A 15,004-nucleotide genomic window follows, 5' to 3' on the forward strand; every position below is an offset into this window, starting at 1 on the left:
GCTCTTCATCACACATGGAATGAAATACAAAATCCTTGGCATGCTATTCAAAACCACGTTGAATCTTGACAATCCTTTAGTAGCCAACCCATGGAAGTGGAAACTGATAGGAAAAAAATAAACTTGTAAACTGAATATATTACATAAAAACTGTTGTCCAAAATCCACTGCAAAATGATTGTGTTTTTATGTATGCATATATATATATGTATATATATATATATATGATAGATAGATAGATGACAGATAGTTAGATAGATGTATATATATATACACACAGTGTTACAAGTGGTTATTAGGGTGTCTAGGCAAGCCCACAAAAGTCTATTCAATATATAATTGTAAGCAAACTACTGTGCATGTACAAGTAAAAAACGACTCATCAATGCCAATAAATCGAACAAGAAAACCACTAAATTTTAAATTATTTTTAAGAAATATATCACGACTACTGGCCCTTAAGGTGATAGGTGGGCAAACAACTCCATTTGCCTTAATAACTAACATTTACTAGTGCATACAATACAGCAGTTCATGTTCTAAGACCTTTACAAGCATCAGCATTACAAGTGTTTGATCTCACAACAACCTTATAAAATACATATTATTATTTTCCCCATTTAACAAACAAGGAAACTGAGGCATAGGGAAACCATGTGACTTGCCCAAAGTCACCAGGAAGTGCTAAAGGTGGGATTTGAGTGGAAGCAGCTTTGTTTCAATGTTTCCACTCTAAATGACAACCCTAGATTAAGAATTGGTGGAGAGTTATTGGGAAGATTCAGGGTCGGTTAATAGCAGAGGATGCACAGAACGTGTCTAAAGCTGTCTGCAAGAGATTGGTTGGGGACAAGGCTAGATAGTCAGGATTGTGTACTCGGTATATGATGTTTTGTTGAGGTCATTTTGAAGCTAGTAATATTTTGACATTTAATTCATTTCTTTAAAGAATAAAGTGTTAAATTTTCAACTTAAATCATCAAATACTCTGTGCAGAAGAAACTCATACTAATGTTAGGATGAAGCAAGGGTCAAATAGGGGATTCGAGAATAGGGCTGGAGTCAGAGATGTGGTGAGAAATGGTGATGCTTAGAAACGGAGTAAGATTGTTACATTATTTGTTCATTTTTTTAAGTGATTGGCTTGATATTTAAGGTCATAGAATGTCCATGGTGTCAAAATGGTCGAAACAAAATGTTCTACTTCAAAGAAGGGCTTGCAGGAGGAAGAGGTTAAGCAGTCACTGCTAACCACAGCCTGCCTTGGGCAGAAGCAGAAGGAAGCCTCAAGCCAAGTAATGGAAGGAAAGTTGCTTTCTGTTTTGGTTGTCAAAAAGGGCAAAGAATCAAAATACCACTTTTGCAAATGGACGAGTTTACAAAATTGCAAGAAGTGTGACAAAACTTGAAAGACAAGACACATTTTTGAAACATCTTCATGCAGTATTTTTTTGCTGTGGAGTATTTTTTTGACAAATAAATTGGGATTATTTGACAACGTGGCATTGCCTCTGGTATTATCTAAGGACCATGACAAATAAATTATTGTGAGAAAATTAGGATATAGAACCAAGTTCAAATCCAGACTCTACTGCTAGCCAGCTATATGTCTTCAGGCAAATCTCAACCTCTGAACCTCAGTTCTTTTATTGAATAAAAGGAGTAACAATAATACCTAAGTCTCAGGATTGTTGTGTGCCTTAAATTGTGCCTCGGCTAGTCAGCGAATATTCATCAAACGGTAAGAGTGGTTAGTGGGATTACAGTTGAGTCTTTATTTTTCTTTTCTGTATTTCTTAAATTTTCTGCAACAAACATATATTGCTTTTGTAATTACACACACACACACACGCAAAACAGTTCTTTTTATTCTTTTAACTATGACAGGCATAATTTCTAATTTTTTACACTTGCTCTCTCACCTTTGTCTCTTTCTTCTGTGTAAAAATATGGGTCTTCTCTACACAGCGATATTCAGAAGATGCCATGGGATATTGGATGTCAACTGTAATTGAAAATTTTTTTTAATTTAACTTAAAAAAAAAGACAACGCCATAGGATGTCGGTTGTTCTCTATACTTCAGCATGGCTTTACTGGGGTCACCTCACGGTACCCAGGCCTACATTTAAATGAGGCTGAAATCAGGGGTAGCTTAGTGCCTGTAGGAGCTCTGCTCTCTCGATTACATATTGATCCCCATCCTGCCAGTCCCTCAGTCTGCCACTCAGTTGGATGTTCCCAGCCTCCCCCAGTCCTCAGGGAGTTCCATTATTTTTTATCCTTCTAGTTTCATTTATTTCGCATCAAGGCCTGGAAGCGCTGACATAGGCTCCAGGCATCAAACAGTTGGTCCTTAGAAACCAGGGGGAGTGTGGCCTAGTGCATTGAATGAAGCAAAACTCTGGCATAAAACCAGCTTCTGATCTTGAAGTTTCCCCTGTTTTTTTCTTCCTCCTCCTCCTCTTCTTCCTTTTTCTCTTCTTCCTTCTCTGCCTCCTCCTCTTTCTTCTTCTTAATAATTTTAGGTTTGTGGGTCTCAGATCTCCATATTTTCTTCCGGAGCTGCCTTAGCTATAAGAGAAAAGACAGATGCGGAGATTTAAGGCTGAGTTACAACAGCCCCTGAAGCTTTCCAGCACCAGGAAGCGTAACCAGAGGGCTGTGTCACATTTGAGCTACCTGATCTTGGTCTGCTCACCTTCTCATGCAGTGGGCCTATTCTCACTCAAGGAGGTGGGGGAAGAGCCAAAGGGCCAGGATCTTTCTGAGTATGTGGGCTTCTGGGAGCTCAAGGTGCCATTCATTAGCTTCCTCTCAAAACTACTCCTGGTTGCTTTCTCATATCTCAGCAAACATCACTGCCATCCATCCGGCTGCCTAAGTCAGAAATCTGGGAGTCATCCTTGAACACTACCCCTCCTTCACGTCCCATACCCAATTATACATGCAGCCCTACTTACTCTACTCCTATAAAATGGCCCTAAAGTCATTTTAATTACCAACTAGTCAAGACAACCATGTTACCCTGCGTCTATAGATACTACCTCCAAATAGGACAGTTATATGAATGCTGAATATTCCCAGATGATAGCTAGAAAAGATAAAGAACATGTAAGGGTCACACAGGGAGTCAGTGACAGATCCAGAGGAAAATCCAGGCTTCCTGGTCCCAAGTCCAGCACTGCTCCTGGACACCACTCTGCTCCATTTGTTTTCTCATTCACTGTATTGTATTGAGACCCTGATAGTGCCTGACTCAGTGCTAGACACAATCGTTGTCACCCTCTGGGGATTCTCCAGTGTCACCTCTAGGGTGGCTCCGCATGTTGGATTATGTTTTTCTGCCTGTTAATTTCCGTCCCCATCACTCTTGCAGATAGAGTAGTGCATCTCTCAGGCCTCTGCCAGTGTTCCCATTCTAGCATTCTGCAAGTTGACTTCTGCATGGTCTACTCACAAACAGCTTCTGAGTCAGTGAGGCCAACAGAGAATAACACACGTCGAGGCACTTCTCTGGAAGAGAAGACTCTATGTGAGTCCAACATTTAAAACACAAGTGAGTAGAAAATTTTCCCTCTAGACCAAACTTATAATCTACCTAGGAAAGGGAAACAAGAAAGGTGATCTGGCTCAGTTTTCATACTCAATAACTTCTTGAGACCTCAGTGCTCAAAGCATGATAGTTTCCCCAGTGTACCCAGGACTCCAAGTGAATCATTTAATGAATGTTAATAAATGCATACTATGTGCCAGGCACAGTGACAGGTGGTGAGAACACAATGCTATATCACACAGACAGATATCCTGCCCTAGAAGACATTATAGGCTGATGGAATCTGACCTAATCTATCACTTAGTTTCCTCTTAAACTGATAAGAACAGATACTGCACTTGATCTTAGCCCAAAGGCTGAGAAGTGATTAGTTTCCTTTTAAATACATTCATTTATGGACACCATCTTTACAAATTTCCAATACAGGATTATAGAATCATTGATTTTAGGAGGCATAAAGGAAATATTCATTTAGCCTAGTGCCTTTTCCCCCTTAGCCAATGTTTAAATCCCTTTTACAATACCCCTGTCAAGTGATCATGTAATCCCACTTTGGGCATTTCTAACAACAGGGGATTTATTACCTCCAAGGTGAACTATTTGATTTTTAAACAGCAGAATGAGTTAGAATGTTCTTCCCCATGTTGAACCAAAATCAGTTTCCCTAAAACTTGCACTGTTTCCTGCCCTCTGGGCCCACGCAGCTCACAACAGTCTCTTCTGCTTCGAGTCAGCCCTGGGTGGTTATTATGTCCCCTTAGCCTTCTCTTCTCCAGACTAAACTTCTCCCCTTGACTCTACCTTTCCCCAGAAACGACGTTTTGAGTTCCTTCTCTAGTCAAATGGCCAACAGAGCTACGCCCTCCAATGCTGAGGAAGCATAAAAAGAATCTTTACATAAGCAATATTATTCTTTTTGACTCTCCCATATTATGCTCAGAGATCATGTGACCATAAAGCAAATTTCTTGTACCCCTGCAACACCCATTGCATATGTAATTGTGTAGCTAGCTTTGAAGCGGGTCAACTTTCTTGTTCACAAACTAGAGCTAATAAAGTTAAGCTTTCAGGGCTGTTATGAGTATTAAAAGAGATAATAACTGTTGAATTAAACATATCAGCAAATATTGATGGAACACTCATCATATACTAGACACTGTATTGGACTATGGGTAGGATATGGTCTTGAGGATGACAGAAAAGACCCCTACCCTTATGAAGCTTACAGTCTAGTTCTCCAAGGGTCATACAATTTGAATTGAAGCCTAAGAGTCCCCATGACCTAACCTGGAAACTCAAAAATGATACCTACTCTTGTGATTATCATCACAATGAACATAGGTACAACCAATTAATGCCAATTAAAGGCTTTGTAATTTCCTTGAGAAGATAATGCTTTTAGAAACAGAGGAAAGACCGTAGTGGTATTTCTTATGAATAATAATCATTATATCACAAGTTGTCTTATTTTCTCCTCCTAGAAATGCCATATTTTCCATAAATCAAGGAGTTTTATATAAATGAGCTGGGTTAGCTTCCACACAGTGACTGTTTATTTAAATCTGGATTACTTTCCTAACTTGTTCAAACCAAATGAGAGATTCTAGTGCTGAACAGCAGCTTCGAGGAAGGTTGCAGCTGCACTTATAGGTACAGTGTTGGGCTTCCTTCCTCCTTCCATCTGTCTGCTAGAGCAGTTATCCTGTCCATAAAGATGTTTTCAGCCATCATCTTATTCAGCATGCTATAGATGGCAGGATGTGCTTTCAGGGAGGCTTTATAGACATGGAAGAGTCTTTCAGCTTTTCCAGAAGATGTGTCTTAGCTTCCCTATTTTATATTACAGTTTACTCAGTGTTTGGTCAAGGAACTAATAAACTGGAAGAGTAATTTACTGTAAAACACATAGTCTCTTGGCTCAACTGAAACTACTGCTCTTCCTGTTTCTGTTACCATCAGATAATCCCCCATCTTGGGTGGGGTGTGCATGAAACCACTAGCTAATATCTCACTAGGGAAGGGGAGTGACCACAGGATATCATAATCTGTATTAAAAGAGGGGCAAATGTTTAGCAGAAAGACTTCGCTGCTGGAATGAGAGTTAAGATCTCTTCCATTAAGCCTCCTCCATGACCCTATATGCTGATGAGATACACTGTCTGTGTCTTGGTGTATTAATCATACTGATATTTACACCAGCTAACATCTATTATCTATAATTAGCCCAGCATCATGCTTTGTAGGTGTTTTATCTCAGCTAATCCTTACAGCAATCTTCTGGGATATACATTATTCTCTTTCTTCACATGAGAAAATTGGTCCAGAGAGGACAAATGACTTGTTTGAGGTAACTTAATAAGTACAAGTGCCTGGATTTAGATCCAGTCTAGTACCCGTGATCTTTTAACTCCCTTACTGCACCATCCCTCACATGTGAATCTCAATTCAGAATAGATGGGACCACACTCAGGACATTCTCCTCTACTTCTTCACTCCCTTCCATTGTTCATGGCCTTTTCTATTTCCTACATAGGATTTAAGTTCCTATGATGCAAAGATAATCTATTCATCTCTGTATTCCTCCCCAGAGAAGAGAACACAGTAGGGTCTCAGTAAGTGCATTTCAAGTGAAAACACACACATGCGCGCGCGCACGCGCGCGCACACACACACACACACACACACACACACACACACACACACACCAGAATACAATGCTCTGGCTAGAATTTCTAACTCATACTTCAAAATTACAGAAAGGCTTCTGTTTTAAAATTAATATTGAATCAAATCACATAGCCTATATGATAGTAGCCATGAAATGACTGAACAGTAAAACTCGCTTTTTACTGCTACTCCAAATTGCACATCCTTTTACTGTCCAAAGCCCGAGAGAATAAAATTCTCTCTCATGGTGCAGAGTGCAAGGGAGGAAAACTCTCCCCTTTGTATAAAAGTCTGGCTTCACTCGAAGCAGCTGCAGATTGAGAGGCGGTGTTGCTGGCATTCATATGTAAAACTCTGACACCTGAAAGTCATCATTCCGATTGGAATGGAAGAAAAATGGAACAAATAGGTATATAGGGATCAGCAAGCCAGGAAAGAAAGCAGACTGAGATGGTAATAACAATTCTCCACATTTACAGAGTGTTTCCTATGTTTCAGGCACTTACATTATTTGTTTCAATCTTTACAATGGTCTGAGGGATAGGTACATTTTAACGATGTAGAAATGAAAGTTAGAGAAGTTAAGTAACTTGCCCAGGGCCACCTTGTTGGTAAACAGAGCTGAGAGAATTGATTCCAAGTTTCTCTGACTCCAAAGTCTAAGATCTTAACCATTAATGCTAATCGTTAACTACACCTACCTAACCATTTGTCTGTTCCTTGATGAGCAAGGACTAGAGATTAAATACTGGAAACAGTGAATATTATTTTTTGCCTTTTATTTATATTTATGTAAAAGTTAAATGTATAGTTCTCGTCTTTTAAGACGAATGTTATTCTAAATTAATCTTTTAGTTGTCAGTACAAGTCCAGGCTAACAACCACCTCTAGATAATAAACAGGGACATCTGAGCTCAGAGTCCCTAAACTGATAATTTCATTTAAAAAACTGATACCCAGAATGTGCAGACCAGATAAGCAGCAGCCGTTACCAACTTGAGCCTCATGAAAATGCTACTTATTTTACCTAGATTTGTAGAGCAGATTATGGTCTAGCAGCCAAGTTATATACATATTATTTCATTTGATTGTCTAAAGAAAATTACGAGGTAAAGTAAATAGCATCTCTATTATACAGAGATATTATATGATATATCTCTATATAATAGAGGAGACCCTCCCAGAATTATAAATATACTAAATGATAGAACTGAGACTCCAGTCCAGGTCCTGAGGATCTAGATCCCAAATAAATGAACTTCTAGGCCTTTTAGTTCTTCAGTAACACAGATGGACCTGTCCTCAAGTCTTGACTCTACCACACATCTCTCTAAGGCTTTGGTTTTCTCATCTCTCACATAAGGGATGAGGATATTTAACTCACAGGATTGTGAATAAAATAATATAGGTAAAGCCCCTTCAATAAAGCAGTGAACAAAACAGATGCAGATCCTGCCCTCACAGACATTATAGCCTGTAGCTGGGAGGTGGAGAGTGAAAAACAAATTCAGTAATTACACACTTAATGATCAAGTTACAATAATAATGTACAATAGGGTGAGCTAGCCTCCTGTGTGGCTAAGGGAAGTCTTCCTTAGCTGGTAGATGACAGCTAAGCTGAGATCTGAAGGATGAGGTAGGTGGGAGGCATGGATGTGAGTTGCAGCAGAAGGTGTTCCAGGCATAAAGAACATCCTTGATGAGGAAGCTTGGTGCCCGTGAGGAACAAACAAATGACTGTGTGCCTGGAGTGTAAAGTATTTCAGAAAAAAAAAAAAATGATGTGAAAAGATGCTGATGAGGTAGGCACCCTCCAGGCTATGTAGAGCTTTGTAAGTCAGGTTACAATATTTGAACTTTATCCTAAGAGCAATGAGAAGTGATCAAAGGGTTTTAGGCAAGTGCCAGCACTTCTCTTTACTACCTTCAGGACCTAGGACAAGTCACCTCAAAGACTATTTCTGCTCTTGCAACCTAATATAGTTTCTTCTCTCTCTATGCAAGAATTAACCTCCAAATCCTAAAATTACATTAAAAACCAGTGTACACATTTCTGGGAAGCTCATTTATCCATTCTTTGTGTTGAACAAGTATTTATCAGGCATCAACCATGTACATATTGGGTACTAGGTGTGCAGAGGTGGATAAAATAGAGGCCCTGTAATTTAAGAACTCACAGTTTAGGGTAGAGGTAGGCTAGAAGAATAAATAAGTAATCACAATAAGGAAGATTTATTACAAGAGAGGAAGCAGGAAGGGAGTAACTCACAGAGCCTAGAGTCAGGGGAAGTTTTTAGAAGAGGTGATTGGCCCAGAGTATGTGCTCAATATGTGTTGAGTAATACATGTTGAGTAAATAAAGTTTGAACTGAGTTGTTTTTTCCCCCAACTTTAGTGAGGTATAATTGACATATATAACAATGTATTAGTGTAAGATTTACCACATGTTGATTTGATACACTTATATATTATAAATGATTACCACCATAACATTATGAGCTGAGTCTTGAAGAACAGGAGCAGCTTTCCAGGCAGAATCAGAGGAGAAGGGAATGAACAAGATCACGAATACCATAAAAATGGTTTTATGAAATTATTATCAGCAGTCTACTGGATGGATTAAAAAGGAGAGATTATAGGTGAGAAGACCAAGTAAAAACCTGGGGCAATAATCCAAGTGGAAGGTGAAGAGGACTTGATGTTCACTCAGCATTACTGTGGCTGTACCCAGTTTGCCTGACACTTGGTAGTACAGTGTATGGCTTTGTGTTATTGCATCTCTTCATGAATGGATGTCTGTTCTCTTTCACAAGAGTAGAGACCATGTTATCTACTGAAATCCTTATAGCATCTAATTCTTTGCTCTATATCCCATGTGCACCCATCAAAAGTTGAGTTGACGGTTGGATTCACTGAGCTCTGGTGGTAGTCGGACAGGTGGAATGAGGGAAGGAGAGTACTCCTCTTCTATCTTGCACCATAGGCACTCTTCTTTCTCTTAAGAGAGTAAGCAGCACCTTAAACTCAGTCAAACCTCCTTGTTATTTTTCCTCCAAAGCCTGAAACATCCTTTTTCTTTTTCAGTTGCACCTATCCACCCTAGCTAGAAACCTCAAGCTAGTACTGGAACCTAAAGACAAAGCTAAGGGGAAAAATTCTTTTTTAAGCTTCTAAGAACTTTACTTTTTCCTCCAGGATTTTCAAAAGCTTTTCTCTCATTAACACATAGAAGTAAGTAGGTGATCCTAAGGTCTAGCAATGCCACTTCTCTGAATATACTCTAGAGATACACTCACATGCGTACACAAAGAAGCATGTATAAATATGTTCTTTGTAAGAGAGAGTGAATTAATACAACACAGGCTAAATCAACCCTGATATAGTCATAACACAGAATACTGTGCAACAGTTAAAATGAAGTGCATCTATAAGCAAAGCACTCCAAGACTGTTTAGTGAGAAAGGAAATTTGGAGAATGTTAGGTATTGCATCATACCATTTGTATAAAAAATAACCAACAACAAACCAACAACCTGAAACAGTAATTGGTTTCCTATGGCTACATACGTAAGTATTAAACTGATTAACAGTGGTTTTTTCTGAGAAGAAGGGGAAGGAAGGTAGGAAGAAGAAGTAAATGCGTAGTTGTGGATGTGGATAATAAAGTAGGGAAAAGATGTTACTGGGATTTTTTTAAAAGAGATTTTCTTATTTGCCAGGAAGTTAAGGGAAAAAATATTTTTTCTCAGACTTTTCAGTATAATTTTCAAACCATCAAGTTTCTAAATATAACCGAAGAAGATGATTTTACAAGCAAGCCAGTATAAACATAGTAGATGTTTATATTTCTACATTAACAACATGACATTGGAATCATGAAGGTTCTTTCCAACTGGCTATATTTTATTTTTCTAAAAAGTTTCCATTTTGAGTCTCCTTTTAAAATATAGTACCCTTCCCCTCACCCTCACCATGGCTTTAAATTTTAAGAAAAGGAAGAACCAGATTAACAGAGTGACATTTAGGAAGGGGGGTGGGGTGGATGAGCAACAAGGAGGTGAGAGAAAGTTAAGCATTTAGGCAGCAGAGCCTTAGCTTAAAGTACTGTTACTTTAGTGTGTATTCAGGCCATCTAGGGATCCTGTGAAAACGCAGATTTTGATTCAGCAGGTCTGGGGTGGGACCCCCAGGTGATACTTGTGCTACTGGCCCTTGGACAACTTTGAGCATCAGGAAGGCCTCAGAGTCAAGCCATTTGCTCTTCCACCTTGGCCCAACTGCATTTCACATTGGAAGCTTCTGGCTGTGATAACCTCTTTCTTTCTAATCTAATAGTTTTTTCATCAAAATACCAAATAATGGAAACTTTTCAGAAAGTCATTTTACACGTAACAAGGTATAGTTGAAGGCCCTAGGCATGAGAATGAGTAAAATGGGAAACAGAATATGGAATGGACAAATGTTATTTGGCATAAAAGGTGTGGTATTCTGGGAAAAGCCCTGGACTGGTTGTCAGAAGACCTGGTTTTATTAACTAGCTGTGTGCCTTTGTGCCAGTTATTTCTCGCCTCTTCTCTGTTTCCTTTTCTGTCAAAGAATTCATCTACATGGCTTCTAAAAATTTTTTTAGCTCTGACACTTGAAGAAGCTATAAAGGAGAGCATATATCAGCAGAAAGAGAAGAAAGGAAAGATGTGCCACCACACAGACAACTGCCAAGGATCCTGTACATGTGATATAATAATGGAGGAATTTTCCCCTTGTCTGCCCAGACGCAAAGATGTTATTGGAGTGAGAGACTGGGAAACTTGCCTGGTATGAAATCCTACTACCCGACTTCCTAGTTTTGGCAATTTAGAGTCTTGGGAATCTGTCCCAGCCCCTGTAAAGTAAGGCAGACCATGTAAATATACCCTCCAAGAACCTCAATGTGGCTCTGGCAGCTTTTATATTCTAAGGTCCTCGATCTTTGGGGCCACCCTCAGGTTTCACCTCATTCCCCTACACTGATCAGCAGCCAAGTTCTGAAGCCTCTTGAGCTTGAGGTTCCAGCCAAATAGCCCTACTGCCTTCCTGTTTGGGACAGTCTCCAATCCCCAGCCAGTGGCCAAGTCCAACTTTCGTAGCAACTCAACCCTTCTCCCAACAGCAACAGCAAGACCCTGAGTCTCCCAGACACTGCAGACTCTATTCAGGCCTCAAGCAGCCAAGCCTAAGGGAATTGGATAGAACAGACAGTGACACTTCTTTCTCTACATTTAAGAGAGTGCAATCCTCCATGTGAGGATCAGCTCCTAGTTTGATAAGCACAGGGTGGGCAAGGGACCTGCTGTGGTGAGATTACCCAGACTCTGAGGCAATCTCCTGTGGCTCCACCTCTCATCTCACCAGACCTGTACTTCTTGCCCTTTAAATTACTAACGAGGCTTGTGGCTTTTCTAGCAAAGACTCACAGGTCACCTATAAACATTTCAGCTTCAGGAAGCTTCCTGTGGTTTGCCTAAACCAACAGGAGGCATAGCCAGACTCCATCCATGTTCCTGAGACCCCATCCTCCAGCAAACACTCAGGGCCTGGTGTCCTGAGGCGCCCACTTAAGATTCAGTGACCTGCAGGGTGCAGGAGTTATTTTTCCATCCAGCCCCAGCCTAGGCTGGGCTGAATGATGGGGCTGGCTGGTACAAAGGCTGCTTTTTATAATGTGCTTCCTTGGTATTTTTGGTGTCTGGAGAGGGCCTCCTTTCCTCCCACAGTTAATTAGTAGCATCAGAGCACTTCCTTTTCCTCAACAGAAAGTCTGTACCTGCCCTTGAGGCCAGGCAGAGGGGGTGGCAGGTGTGGCTAAATGCTCCTTGAGGTTAACCTCAAACTCAAACTTAGAGCCATACTTGGTGAGAAGCAGTGTGAAACGTAGGGTTAGCTTCCATTCGGGGCAGAGTCCACAAGCAGACACAGGTCTCTGGCAAGCCAGAGGTTTGTTTTCTAGCTTCTCTGATCAGGTGAGGGGACAGGAGAGGGGGGTGGGGAACCAATGTGTGTTTGACACGTTTGTGAATTGTTCCTATAACAAAGGCTTTTTTTAAAAAACAACAGAGTGAAGCCTTTATATATTTGAATGAGAAGCACACAGAAGAACCTATTGTCAGGAGGAAAAATTGCATGAGTAATTGTGCATGACTTCAGTTTTCCCAGTTGAAATGTTAGGCGTGTTAAGGATGATTGTGGACATTCCAGTGTTTTCAGTATGGGGAAGTGGGAGGAAGGAACTCCTAGGAGGTGAAGAGGCAGGTTGTCTAGCAAGACAAAGAAGGCAGGAAGCTCTTCCCCCACTTCTCCTTGCTGGTTCCCACTCTGCCTTTACTTAGTTAAGGTACCACCTACAGGAAGCCTTCCTGCTCCTCCTTCCTTTCCCTACCTCCCACTTATATGTTATTGATACATATCCCCTGTCTTCATTATTTACTAGACTGTGATACTATTGATAGGCTGTAGAGCAGCAGGCATGGACTCCAGGACCAGACTCCACCAGTTCTTAAATGTATAACCTTGATGAAATTGTTTATCCTCTCTGCGCCTCAGTTTCCTCATTCACAAATGGGAGTAATATCTACCTTCTGGGATTGTTGAGAGGACTAAATATGTTAACATATATAAGGCACATAGAACAGTGCCCAACATATAGTATCAACTCAATAAATATTAGCAATTATTATTTTTATTTTTATCCCCAGCAGTTAGCACGGTTTGTAATATGTCATGGGTCAGTGGTTTTACAACCTTCATATGCATCATTATTGCTTGAGGAGCTTTAAAAATATATGGGCTTATGATGTAATAGCTAGGTGGATAGCCAGAGGAGAGAAAGAGCAATTAGGGGGATCATTTTATAAACTATATAAATGTCTAACCAATGTACTATATACTTAAAACTAAAAATAAAATAAAATAAATAAAATAAAATAATATATATGGGCTTGGGCTCCACTGGTCTAGGAGTCCACTGGTCATGGTATTTTGGAAAAGTTCCCAGCTGGTTTTATTACGCAACCAATATCATAGGTGCTCAGGGAATAATTGTTGAATGAATGAACCAAATGGGATCAAAATGAACAAATCAGGATTACTCCATCCTTAGGAATGTTGAGGCAATTCGGTCTCCTTCAGAAATTTGGCTCTTCCTGGGGAAGGCTTCAGAAGAATAATATGGCAGTGAATATAATGGAATATGTGGAAATTGTAATTCTAGGCACCACAACATATTGCAATATTGAAGGAATAAAGAGGAAAATGATGAGCTCAAGCTAATATTAGAGATCATTGGGTATTTCCTCTTGTTTTCCCTTCTGTTTACACAGATTTATTGCACAAGAGAGTTGCCATAACAACTCTAGCCAGAAGCTGAACTTTGACCTTTCCTCCAGTTTTAATTTTGATTTGCAACCCAATCTTTAATTTAGTGGACATAATAAAACATTTAAAGACCTCAAATAAAGCATTTGTACCACTCTAATGTATAATTATGTGCATGATAATAACATAATTATAATTAACTGCTTTACCTAGTTGGTTTACAAAATTTAAACTGACTGCTGCCTGTAGAATATTAAATCAGGGACCTCACAGTAGAAATAAGAAACTATAGCCAGGGCCCTTATCTCAAGGAACTTGTATATTAAACACTGAAAACTAGAGAAGACGAGCATAACATAAACATTTAAATAGTATATAGAAGTATAAAGTGGGTTTTGGAGTCAGAAAGTCTATTATTAACTGTATGACAACAATTAATTCAATTAACCTTACTGCATTTCAGCTTCCTCATTGATCAAATGTGGATTTTGATGCCTAAATCACAGGATTGTTGTGAGGCTTCAAAGCAATAATATATGTAAGTGCCTGGCATTTTTATTAAATGATATTATTTTAATTAACAAAGAAGCTGTATTCCAACAGCACACTTTGTTGTCAGAAATTCATTATCATTATCAAGAGGAGAGATAATATGGACAAGAAGGAAGCAAAACCAGATGGAGAACTAAGTGCAAACATATACCTGTCCTTCTACCATAAATCCTTCAAAAGACAGAAAAGATAGCTTTTAAAATCATTAAGTCTTTACTAGCACCAGCAAACACAAGAGGAGTCAGCAGTTATGATAAAAATCTGGATATAAAACAGTAGGGATCAGACTAATAGAGAACCCAGAGAAGAGTATTAACACATTCGAAAACACTCAAGAGAAAGTTACTTTGAAGATAGGAGCAGAGAATCGCCTAGCTCAGAGGAAGCAAACAGAAGAATAGGATGGGGTTGTGAAGCAATTTTTTTTTCTTATAATTGTTTTTAATAGTATTTAGTCACATAATTTATAGTGGCGTAGGTTTATAAACAATGTTGAAGTCTGATTGGTTAACTTAGTCTTATCTTGGGCTTTCTTTTAAAATTGATTATTAATCTTTAAACTACCCTCTGAACAACAGACATCTCCCCATTTAGGGAACTGTGGGGGATTTGAGGAGCGGGATTTAAAAAAGTAAAAATAAAAATAAAAATAAAAAATAACACAGGCCTTCACTCCAAGAAGGAAAATCGTCTGCATGGGGAGGGCACCTGCTGGGAGAACAAGGGCTTATGAGAAAAGCAGTTTGGAAGTAACCCCAGTCTCTTTCCACAGACACAGAGAGAAGAAAAAGGAAAATCTGTTCCTGCCCAACCTGTCAACTGTGGCTTTATCGAAAGAAAGGCCTGATTGTTTGGGCCTTTGGGGATGGGGGAACGACCAA

The 15,004-nt window shown here is 39.5% G+C and overlaps 1 pseudogene; it reads right to left on the reverse strand.

The window, feature by feature from the left end:
• Positions 1–3,761: 3,761 nt before the first annotated feature.
• Positions 3,762–3,922, reverse strand: LOC112474636 (annotated as a pseudogene).
• Positions 3,923–15,004: the final 11,082 nt, after the last annotated feature.

The sequence above is a fragment of the Pteropus alecto genome, unplaced genomic scaffold (genome assembly GCF_000325575.1).
Source record: "Pteropus alecto unplaced genomic scaffold, ASM32557v1 scaffold7, whole genome shotgun sequence".
Taxonomy (NCBI): domain Eukaryota; kingdom Metazoa; phylum Chordata; class Mammalia; order Chiroptera; family Pteropodidae; genus Pteropus; species Pteropus alecto.